The sequence below is a fragment of the Pseudophryne corroboree genome, chromosome 11 (assembly GCF_028390025.1).
Source record: "Pseudophryne corroboree isolate aPseCor3 chromosome 11, aPseCor3.hap2, whole genome shotgun sequence".
In the NCBI taxonomy this organism is placed as follows: domain Eukaryota; kingdom Metazoa; phylum Chordata; class Amphibia; order Anura; family Myobatrachidae; genus Pseudophryne; species Pseudophryne corroboree.
The window spans coordinates 207,840,211-207,852,412 of NC_086454.1; the positions used below are offsets into that span (position 1 = coordinate 207,840,211).

At 36.4% G+C, this 12,202-nt stretch overlaps 5 non-coding genes across 5 annotated transcripts; all 5 read left to right on the forward strand.

Moving 5' to 3' along the window:
* The first annotated feature begins 1,004 nt into the window (after nt 1–1,004).
* On the forward strand, nt 1,005–1,097 carry TRNAI-UAU (transfer RNA isoleucine (anticodon UAU)). The gene is given in 2 exon segments: nt 1,005–1,042; nt 1,062–1,097. It is a non-coding gene; the product is annotated as a tRNA-Ile (tRNA).
* Nucleotides 1,098–1,907: 810 nt separating this feature from the next.
* Nucleotides 1,908–2,000, forward strand: TRNAI-UAU (transfer RNA isoleucine (anticodon UAU)). Its single transcript is given in 2 exon segments — nt 1,908–1,945; nt 1,965–2,000. It is a non-coding gene; the product is annotated as a tRNA-Ile (tRNA).
* Nucleotides 2,001–2,810: 810 nt separating this feature from the next.
* Nucleotides 2,811–2,903, forward strand: TRNAI-UAU (transfer RNA isoleucine (anticodon UAU)). Its single transcript is given in 2 exon segments — nt 2,811–2,848; nt 2,868–2,903. It is a non-coding gene; the product is annotated as a tRNA-Ile (tRNA).
* A 6,228-nt stretch (nt 2,904–9,131) lies between these two features.
* On the forward strand, nt 9,132–9,224 carry TRNAI-UAU (transfer RNA isoleucine (anticodon UAU)). The gene is given in 2 exon segments: nt 9,132–9,169; nt 9,189–9,224. It is a non-coding gene; the product is annotated as a tRNA-Ile (tRNA).
* A 1,713-nt stretch (nt 9,225–10,937) lies between these two features.
* TRNAI-UAU (transfer RNA isoleucine (anticodon UAU)) lies at nt 10,938–11,030 on the forward strand. The gene is given in 2 exon segments: nt 10,938–10,975; nt 10,995–11,030. It is a non-coding gene; the product is annotated as a tRNA-Ile (tRNA).
* The last annotated feature ends 1,172 nt before the right edge of the window (nt 11,031–12,202 follow it).

Here is a 12,202-nt window from a genome sequence, read left to right on the forward strand (position 1 = left end):
TCATTCATCACCAAAAATGAATTTCTTTTTCAATTCTTATGACTGTACTGATTGTATTGAATAAAATCCACATCTAGCATAACCAACTGATGCTGCTAAGTGCTCCAGTGGCGCAATTGGTCAGCGCGTGGTACTTATAAGACAGTATCTGTTGAGCAATGCCGAGGTTGTGAGTTCAAACCTCACCTGGATCAGCTTTGTTTACTGTTTTTATTCTTTTTCTTATGTCAATAATCATTGATTATAAACTGCTACCTTAATATTTAATATGATATTACAGAGGATGGAAGAAAGAAAGAAAAAACACAAACATGATTGTGCATTTAAGTTGTCAGCACACATCTGCTTTGGTTCAAATGCACTGCATATCTTCCTTCAGTCAGCCATCAAAACAGCAATGGAAAAGATTAACATACTGTTGGTAAAGCAGTTGCATCAAATTGATTTTCTGCAATATAGCATGATAATCCATACTGACAGCTCTGGATAGTACCAGCACATTTCCTGCTGGAATTGGTAACGCAAAGAACACAGTAAACAGCTTCACTTTTTCCTCAAAAATAAATAATTGACTATTAAAAACCTAACAGTCTTAAATAAGAACATCGGTAAGCACCACAAGCATAATGGATAAGTCACTGTCCTCCTAAGCCACGGGTTGTGGGTCCAAGTCCCATCTGGGGTGGAAGTCATTACAACAAGTGTCTCATCACTAGAGTTGATATTTTATCCATGCTTCAACTGTAAAACAGTCTTGCAGTGTTTAGCTTGTAAAAAATGACCACAGAAGCTAAATATGACATTTATTATGATAACATTGTTGTTGGTTTATTTTAAACCTTTTCTATCACCGTGGACAGCTTATTCAAGTGCCATCTGGCATGCATGTTCCTTTGTTGCTCATCATTCATCACCAAAAATGAATTTCTTTTTCAATTCTTATGACTGTACTGATTGTATTGAATAAAATCCACATCTAGCATAACCAACTGATGCTGCTAAGTGCTCCAGTGGCGCAATTGGTCAGCGCGCGGTACTTATAAGACAGTATCTGTTAAGCAATGCCGAGGTTCTGAGTTCAAACCTCACCTGGAGCAGCTTTGTTTACTGTTTTTATTCTTTTTCTTATGTCAATAATCATTGATTATAAACTGCTACCTTAATATTTAATATGATATTACAGAGGATGGAAGAAAGAAAGAAAAAACACAAACATGATTGTGCATTTAAGTTGTCAGCACACATCTGCTTTGGTTCAAATGCACTGCATATCTTCCTTCAGTCAGCCAACAAAACAGCAATGGAAAATATTAACATACTGTTGGTAAAGCAGTTGCATCAAATTGATTTTCTGCAATATAGCATGATAATCCATACTGACAGCTCTGGATAGTACCAGCACATTTCCTGCTGGAATTGGTAACGCAAAGAACACAGTAAACAGCTTCACTTTTTCCTCAAAAATAAATAATTGACTATTAAAAACCTAACAGTCTTAAATAAGAACATCAGTAAGCACCACTGGCATAATGGATAAGTCACTGTCCTCCTAAGCCAGGGGTTGTGGGTCCAAGTCCCAGCTGGGGTGGAAGTCATTACAACAAGTGTCTCATCACTAGAGTTGATAGTTTATCCTTGCTTCAACTGTAAAACAGTCTTGCAGTGTTTAGCTTGTAAAAAATGACCACAGAAGCTAAATATGACATTTATTATGATAACATTGTTGTTGGTTTATTTTAAACCTTTTCTATCACCGTGGACAGCTTATTCAAGTGCCATCTGGCATGCATGTTTGTTTGTTGCTCATCATTCATCACCAAAAATGATTTTCTTTTTCAATTCTTATGACTGTATTGATTGTATTGAATAAAATACACATCTAGCATAACCAACTGATGCTGCTAAGTGCTCCAGTGGCGCAATTGGTCAGCGCGCGGTACTTATAAGACAGTATCTATTGAGCAATGCCGAGGTTGTGAGTTCAAACCTCACCTGGAGCAGCTTTGTTTACTGTTTTTATTCTTTTTCTTATGTCAATAATCATTGATTATAAACTGCTACCTTAATATTTAATATGATATTACAGAGGATGGAAGAAAGAAAGAAAAAACACAAACATGATTGTGCATTTAAGTTGTCAGCACACATCTGCTTTGGTTCAAATGCACTGCATATCTTCCTTCAGTCAGCCAACAAAACAGCAATGGAAAATATTAACATACTGTTGGTAAAGCAGTTGCATCAAATTGATTTTCTGCAATATAGCATGATAATCCATACTGACAGCTCTGGATAGTACCAGCACATTTCCTGCTGGAATTGGTAACGCAAAGAACACAGTAAACAGCTTCACTTTTTCCTCAAAAAAAAATAATTGACTATTAAAAACCTAACAGTCTTAAATAAGAACATCAGTAAGCACCACTGGCATAATGGATAAGTCACTGTCCTCCTAAGCTAGGGGTTGTGGGTCCAAGTCCCAGCTGGGGTGGAAGTCATTACAACAAGTGTCTCATCACTAGAGTTGATAGTTTATCCTTGCTTCAACTGTAAAACAGTCTTGCAGTGTTTAGCTTGTAAAAAATGACCACAGAAGCTAAATATGACATTTATTATGATAACATTGTTGTTGATTTATTTTAAAAATTTTCTATCACCGTGGACAGCTTATTCAAGTGCCATCTGGCATGCATGTTCGTTTGTTGCTCATCATTCATCACCAAATATGATTTTCTTTTTCAATTCTTATGACTGTATTGATTGTATTGAATAAAATCCACATCTAGCATAACCAACTGATGCTGCTAAGTGCTCCAGTGGCGCAATTGGTCAGCGCGCGGTACTTATAAGACAGTATCTGTTAAGCAATGCCGAGGTTGTGAGTTCAAACCTCACCTGGAGCAGCTTTGTTTACTGTTTTTATTCTTTTTCTTATGTCAATAATCATTGATTATAAACTGCTACCTTAATATTTAATATGATATTACAGAGGATGGAAGAAAGAAAGACAAAACACAAACATGATTGTGCATTTAAGTTGTCAGCACACATCTGCTTTGGTTCAAATGCACTGCATATCTTCCTTCAGTCAGCCAACAAAACAGCAATGGAAAATATTAACATACTGTTGGTAAAGCAGTTGCATCAAATTGATTTTCTGCAATATAGCATGATAATCCATACTGACAGCTCTGGATAGTACCAGCACAATTCCTGCTGGAATTGGTAACGCAAAGAACACAGTAAACAGCTTCACTTTTTCCTCTAAAATAAATAATTGACTATTAAAAACCTAACAGTCTTAAATAAGAACATCGGTAAGCACCACTGGCATAATGGATAAGTCACTGTCCTCCTAAGCCAGGGGTTGTGGGTCCAAATCCCATCTGGGGTGGAAGTCATTACAGCAAGTGTCTCATCACTAGAGTTGATATTTTATCCTTGCTTCAACTGTAAAACAGTCTTGCAGTGTTTAGCTTGTAAAAAATGACCACAGAAGCTAAATATGACATTTATTATGATAACATTGTTGTTGGTTTATTTTAAACCTTTTCTATCACCGTGGACAGCTTATTCAAGTGCCATCTGGCATGCATGTTCCTTTGTTGCTCATCATTCATCACCAAAAATGAATTTATTTTTCAATTCTTATGACTGTACTGATTGTATTGAATAAAATCCACATCTAGCATAACCAACTGATGCTGCTAAGTGCTCCAGTGGCGCAATTGGTCAGCGCGTGGTACTTATAAGACAGTATCTGTTGAGCAATACTGAGGTTGTGAGTTCAAACCTCACCTGGATCAGCTTTGTTTACTGTTTTTATTCTTTTTCTTATGTCAATAATCATTGATTATAAACTGCTACCTTAATATTTAATATGATATTACAGAGGATGGAAGAAAGAAAGAAAAAACACAAACATGATTGTGCATTTAAGTTGTCAGCACACATCTGCTTTGGTTCAAATGCACTGCATATCTTCCTTCAGTCAGCCAACAAAACAGCAATGGAAAAGATTAACATACTGTTGGTAAAGCAGTTGCATCAAATTGATTTTCTGCAATATAGCATGATAATCCATACTGACAGCTCTGGATAGTACCAGCACATTTCCTGCTGGAATTGGTAACGCAAAGAACACAGTAAACAGCTTCACTTTTTCCTCAAAAATAAATAATTGACTATTAAAAACCTAACAGTCTTAAATAAGAACATCAGTAAGCACCACTGGCATAATGGATAAGTCACTGTCCTCCTAAGCCAGGGGTTGTGGGTCCAAGTCCCATCTGGGGTGGAAGTCATTACAGCAAGTATCTCATCACTAGAGTTGATATTTTTTCCTTGCTTCAACTGTAAAACAGTCTTGCAGTGTTTAGCTTGTAAAAAATGACCACAGAAGCTAAATATGGCATTTATTATGATGACATTGCTGTTGGTTTATTTTAAACCTTTTCTATCACCGTGGACAGCTTATTCAAGTGCCATCTGGCATGCACGTTCGTTTGTTGCTCATCATTCATCACCAAAAATGATTTTCTTTTTCAATTCTTATGACTGTACTGATTGTATTGAATAAAATCCACATCTAGCATAACCAGCTGTTGCTGCTAAGTGCTCCAGTGGCGCAATTTGTCAGCGCGCGGTACTTATAAGACAGTTTGTGTTGAGCAATGCTGAGGTTGTGAGTTCAAACCTCACCTGGATCAGCTTTGTTTACTGTTTTTATTATTTTTCTTATGTCAATAATCATTGATTATAAACTGCTACCTTAATATTTAATATGATATTACAGAGGATGGAAGAAAGAAAGAAAAAACACAAACATGATTGTGCATTTAAGTTGTCAGCACACATCTGCTTTGGTTCAAATGCACTGCATATCTTCCTTCAGTCAGCCAACAAAACAGCAATGGAAAAGATTAACATACTGTTGGTAAAGCAGTTGCATCAAATTGATTTTCTGCAATATAGCATGATAATCCATACTGACAGCTCTGGATAGTACCAGCACATTTCCTGCTGGACTTGGTAACGCAAAGAACACAGTAAACAGCTTCACTTTTTCCTCAAAAATAAATAATTGAGAATTAAAAACCTAACAGTCTTAAATAAGAACATCAGTAAATACCACTGGCATAATGGATAAGTCACTGTCCTCCTAAGCCAGGGGTTGTGGGTCCAAGTCCCATCTGGGGTGGAAGTCATTACAGCAAGTGTCTCATCACTAGAGTTGATATTTTATCCTTGCTTCAACTGTAAAACAGTCTTGCAGTGTTTAGCCTGTGAAAAATGACCACAGAAGCTAAATATGGCATTTATTATGATGACATTGTTGTTGGTTTATTTTAAACCTTTTCTATCACCGTGGACAGCTTATTCAAGTGCCATCTGGCATGCACGTTCGTTTGTTGCTCATCATTCATCACCAAAAATTATTTTCTTTTTCAATTCTTATGACTGTACTGATTGTATTGAATAAAATCCACCTCTAGCATAACCAACAGATGCTGCTATGTGCTCCAGTGGCGCAATTGGTCAGCGTGTGGTACTTATAAGACAGTATCTGTTGAGCAATGTCGAGGTTGTAAGTTCAAACCTCACCTGGAGCAGCTTTGTTTACTGTTTTCATTCTTTTTCTTATGTCAATAATCATTGATTATAAACTGCTACCTTAATATTTAATATGATATTACAAAGGATGGAAGGAAGAAAGAAAAAACACAAACATAATTGTGCATTTAAGTTGTCAGCACACATCTGCTTTGGTTCAAATGCACTGCATATCTTCCTTCAGTCAGCCAACAAAACAGCAATGGAAAAGATTAACATACTGTTGGTAAAGCAGTTGCATCAAATTGATTTTCTGCAATATAGCATGATAATCCATACTGACAGCTCTGGATAGTACCAGCACATTTCCTGCTGGACTTGGTAACGCAAAGAACACAGTAAACAGCTTCACTTTTTCCTCAAAAATAAATAATTGAGAATTAAAAACCTAACAGTCTTAAATAAGAACATCAGTAAATACCACTGGCATAATGGATAAGTCACTGTCCTCCTAAGCCAGGGGTTGTGGGTCCAAGTCCCATCTGGGGTGGAAGTCATTACAGCAAGTGTCTCATCACTAGAGTTGATATTTTATCCTTGCTTCAACTGTAAAACAGTCTTGCAGTGTTTAGCCTGTGAAAAATGACCACAGAAGCTAAATATGGCATTTATTATGATGACATTGTTGTTGGTTTATTTTAAACCTTTTCTATCACCGTGGACAGCTTATTCAAGTGCCATCTGGCATGCACGTTCGTTTGTTGCTCATCATTCATCACCAAAAATTATTTTCTTTTTCAATTCTTATGACTGTACTGATTGTATTGAATAAAATCCACCTCTAGCATAACCAACAGATGCTGCTATGTGCTCCAGTGGCGCAATTGGTCAGCGTGTGGTACTTATAAGACAGTATCTGTTGAGCAATGTCGAGGTTGTAAGTTCAAACCTCACCTGGAGCAGCTTTGTTTACTGTTTTCATTCTTTTTCTTATGTCATTAATCATTGATTATAAACTGCTACCTTAATATTTAATATGATATTACAAAGGATGGAAGGAAGAAAGAAAAAACACAAACATAATTGTGCATTTAAGTTGTCAGCACACATCTGCTTTGGTTCAAATGCACTGCATATCTTCCTTCAGTCAGCCAACAAAACAGCAATGGAAAAGATAAACATACTGTTGGTAAAGCAGTTGCATCAAATTGATTTTCTGCAATATAGCATGATAATCCATACTGACAGCTCTGCATAGTACCAGCACATTTCATGCTGGACTTGGTAATGCAATGAACACAGTAAACAGCTTCACTTTTTTTCAAAAATAAATAATTGACTATTAAAAACCTATCAGTCTTAAATAAGGACATCAGTAAGCACCACTGGCATAATGGATATGGCACTGTTCTCCGAAGACAGTGGTTGTGGGTTTTAGTCCCATCTGAGTTGGAAGTCATTACAGCAAGTGTATCATCACTAGAGTTGATATTTTATCCTTGCTTCAACTGTAAAACAGTCTTGCAGTGTTTAGCTTGTAAAAAATTACCACAGAAGCTACAAAATGACATTTATTATGATAACATTGTTGTTATTTTTTTTTAAACCTTTTCTATCACCGTGGACAGCTTATTCAAGTGCCATCTGGCATGCACGTTCGTTTGTTGCTCATCATTCATCATCAAAAATGATTTTCTTTTTCAATTCTTATGACTGTACTGATTGTATTGAATAAAATCCACCTCTAGCATAACCAACAGATGCTGCTATGTGCTCCAGTGGCGCAATTGGTCAGCGTGTGGTACTTATAAGACAGTATCTGTTGAGCAATGTCGAGGTTGTAAGTTCAAACCTCACCTGGAGCAGCTTTGTTTACTGTTTTCATTCTTTTTCTTATGTCATTAATCATTGATTATAAACTGCTACCTTAATATTTAATATGATATTACAAAGGATGGAAGGAAGAAAGAAAAAACACAAACATAATTGTGCATTTAAGTTGTCAGCACACATCTGCTTTGGTTCAAATGCACTGCATATCTTCCTTCAGTCAGCCAACAAAACAGCAATGGAAAATATTAACATACTGTTGGTAAAGCAGTTGCATCAAATTGATTTTCTGCAATATAGCATGATAATCCATACTGACAGCTCTGGATAGTACCAGCACATTTCCTGCTGGAATTGGTAATGCAAAGAACACAGTAAACAGCTTCACTTTTTCCTCAAAAATAAATAATTGACTATTAAAAACCTAACAGTCTTAAATAAGAACATCGGTAAGCACCACTGGCATAATGGATAAGTCACTGTCCTCCTAAGCCAGGGGTTGTGGGTCCAAATCCCATCTGGGGTGGAAGTCATTACAGCAAGTGTCTCATCACTAGAGTTGATATTTTATCCTTGCTTCAACTGTAAAACAGTCTTGCAGTGTTTAGCTTGTAAAAAATGACCACAGAAGCTAAATATGACATTTATTATGATAACATTGTTGTTGGTTTATTTTAAACCTTTTCTATCACCGTGGACAGCTTATTCAAGTGCCATCTGGCATGCATGTTCCTTTGTTGCTCATCATTCATCACCAAAAATGAATTTCTTTTTCAATTCTTATGACTGTACTGATTGTATTGAATAAAATCCACATCTAGCATAACCAACTGATGCTGCTAAGTGCTCCAGTGGCGCAATTGGTCAGCACGTGGTACTTATAAGACAGTATCTGTTGAGCAATGCCGAGGTTGTGAGTTCAAACCTCACCTGGATCAGCTTTGTTTACTGTTTTTATTCTTTTTCTTATGTCAATAATCATTGATTATAAACTGCTACCTTAATATTTAATATGATATTACAGAGGATGGAAGAAAGAAAGAAAAAACACAAACATGATTGTGCATTTAAGTTGTCAGCACACATCTGCTTTGGTTCAAATGCACTGCATATCTTCCTTCAGTCAGCCATCAAAACAGCAATGGAAAAGATTAACATACTGTTGGTAAAGCAGTTGCATCAAATTGATTTTCTGCAATATAGCATGATAATCCATACTGACAGCTCTGGATAGTACCAGCACATTTCCTGCTGGAATTGGTAACGCAAAGAACACAGTAAACAGCTTCACTTTTTCAACAAAAATAAATAATTGACTATTAAAAACCTAACAGTCTTAAATAAGAACATCAGTAAGCACCACTGGCATAATGGATAAGTCACTGTCCTCCTAAGCCAGGGGTTGTGGGTCCAAGTCCCATCTGGGGTGGAAGTCATTACAGCAAGTGTCTCATCACTAGAGTTGATATTTTATCCTTGCTTCAACTGTAAAACAGTCTTGCAGTGTTTAGCTTGTAAAAAATGACCACAGAAGCTAAATATGGCATTTATTATGATGACATTGTTGTTGGTTTATTTTAAACCTTTTCTATCACCGTGGACAGCTTATTCAAGTGCCATCTGGCATGCACGTTCGTTTGTTGCTCATCATTCATCACCAAAAATTATTTTCTTTTTCAATTCTTATGACTGTACTGATTGTATTGAATAAAATCCACATCTAGCATAACCAGCTGATGCTGCTAAGTGCTCCAGTGGCGCAATTGGTCAGCGCGCGGTACTTATAAGACAGTATCTGTTGAGCAATGCCGAGGTTGTGAGTTCAAACCTCACCTTGAGCAGCTTTGTTTACTGTTTTTATTATTTTTCTTATGTCAATAATCATTGATTATAAACTGCTACCTTAATATTTAATATGATATTACAAAGGATGGAAGAAAGAAAGAAAAAACACAAACATGATTGTGCATTTAAGTTGTCAGCACACATCTGCTTTGGTTCAAATGCACTGCATATCTTCCTTCAGTCAGCCAACAAAACAGCAATGGAAAAGATTAACATACTGTTGGTAAAGCAGTTGCACCAAATTGATTTTCTGCAATATAGCATGATAATCCATACTGACAGCTCTGGATAGTACCAGCACATTTCCTGCTGGACTTGGTAACGCAAAGAACACAGTAAACAGCTTCACTTTTTCCTCAAAAATAAATAATTGACTATTAAAAACCTAACAGTCTTAAATAAGAACATCAGTAAGCACCACTGGCATAATGGATAAGTCACTGTCCTCCTAAGCCAGGGGTTGTGGGTCCAAGTCCCAGCTGGGGTGGAAGTCATTACAACAAGTGTCTCATCACTAGAGTTGATAGTTTATCCTTGCTTCAACTGTAAAACAGTCTTGCAGTGTTTAGCTTGTAAAAAATGACCACAGAAGCTAAATATGACATTTATTATGATAACATTGTTGTTGGTTTATTTTAAACCTTTTCTATCACCGTGGACAGCTTATTCAAGTGCCATCTGGCATGCATGTTTGTTTGTTGCTCATCATTCATCACCAAAAATGATTTTCTTTTTCAATTCTTATGACTGTATTGATTGTATTGAATAAAATACACATCTAGCATAACCAACTGACGCTGCTAAGTGCTCCAGTGGCGCAATTGGTCAGCGCGCGGTACTTATAAGACAGTATCTGTTGAGCAATGCCGAGGTTGTGAGTTCAAACCTCACCTGGATCAGCTTTGTTTACTGTTTTTATTCTTTTTCTTATGTCAATAATCATTGATTATAAACTGCTACCTTAATATTTAATATGATATTACAGAGGATGGAAGAAAGAAAGAAAAAACACAAACATGATTGTGCATTTAAGTTGTCAGCACACATCTGCTTTGGTTCAAATGCACTGCATATCTTCCTTCAGTCAGCCAACAAAACAGCAATGGAAAAGATTAACATACTGTTGGTAAAGCAGTTGCATCAAATTGATTTTCTGCAATATAGCATGATAATCCATACTGACAGCTCTGGATAGTACCAGCACATTTCCTGCTGGACTTGGTAACGCAAAGAACACAGTAAACAGCTTCACTTTTTCCTCAAAAATAAATAATTGACTATTAAAAACCTAACAGTCTTAAATAAGAACATCAGTAAGCACCACTGGCATAATGGATAAGTCACTGTCCTCCTAAGCTAGGGGTTGTGGGTCCAAGTCCCAGCTGGGGTGGAAGTCATTACAACAAGTGTCTCATCACTAGAGTTGATAGTTTATCCTTGCTTCAACTGTAAAATAGTCTTGCTGTGTTTAGCTTGTAAAAAATGACCACAGAAGCTAAATATGACATTTATTATGATAACATTGTTGCTGATTTATTTTAAAAATTTTCTATCACCGTGGACAGCTTATTCAAGTGCAATCTGGCATGCATGTTCGTTTGTTGCTCATCATTCATCACCAAAAATGATTTTCTTTTTCAATTCTTATGACTGTATTGATTGTATTGAATAAAATCCACATCTAGCATAACCAACTGATGCTGCTAAGTGCTCCAGTGGCGCAATTGGTCAGCGCGCGGTACTTATAAGACAGTATCTGTTAAGCAATGCCGAGGTTGTGAGTTCAAACCTCACCTGGAGCAGCTTTGTTTACTGTTTTTATTCTTTTTCTTATGTCAATAATCATTGATTATAAACTGCTACCTTAATATTTAATATGATATTACAGAGGATGGAAGAAAGAAAGAAAAAACACAAACATGATTGTGCATTTAAGTTGTCAGCACACATCTGCTTTGGTTCAAATGCACTGCATATCTTCCTTCAGTCAGCCAACAAAACAGCAATGGAAAATATTAACATACTGTTGGTAAAGCAGTTGCATCAAATTGATTTTCTGCAATATAGCATGATAATCCATACTGACAGCTCTGGATAGTACCAGCACATTTCCTGCTGGAATTGGTAATGCAAAGAACACAGTAAACAGCTTCACTTTTTCCTCAAAAATAAATAATTGACTATTAAAAACCTAACAGTCTTAAATAAGAACATCGGTAAGCACCACTGGCATAATGGATAAGTCACTGTCCTCCTAAGCCAGGGGTTGTGGGTCCAAATCCCATCTGGGGTGGAAGTCATTACAGCAAGTGTCTCATCACTAGAGTTGATATTTTATCCTTGCTTCAACTGTAAAACAGTCTTGCAGTGTTTAGCTTGTAAAAAATGACCACAGAAGCTAAATATGACATTTATTATGATAACATTGTTGTTGGTTTATTTTAAACCTTTTCTATCACCGTGGACAGCTTATTCAAGTGCCATCTGGCATGCATGTTCCTTTGTTGCTCATCATTCATCACCAAAAATGAATTTCTTTTTCAATTCTTATGACTGTACTGATTGTATTGAATAAAATCCACATCTAGCATAACCAACTGATGCTGCTAAGTGCTCCAGTGGCGCAATTGGTCAGCGCGTGGTACTTATAAGACAGTATCTGTTGAGCAATGCCGAGGTTGTGAGTTCAAACCTCACCTGGATCAGCTTTGTTTACTGTTTTTATTCTTTTTCTTATGTCAATAATCATTGATTATAAACTGCTACCTTAATATTTAATATGATATTACAGAGGATGGAAGAAAGAAAGAAAAAACACAAACATGATTGTGCATTTAAGTTGTCAGCACACATCTGCTTTGGTTCAAATGCACTGCATATCTTCCTTCAGTCAGCCATCAAAACAGCAATGGAAAAGATTAACATACTGTTGGTAAAGCAGTTGCATCAAATTGATTTTCTGCAATATAGCATG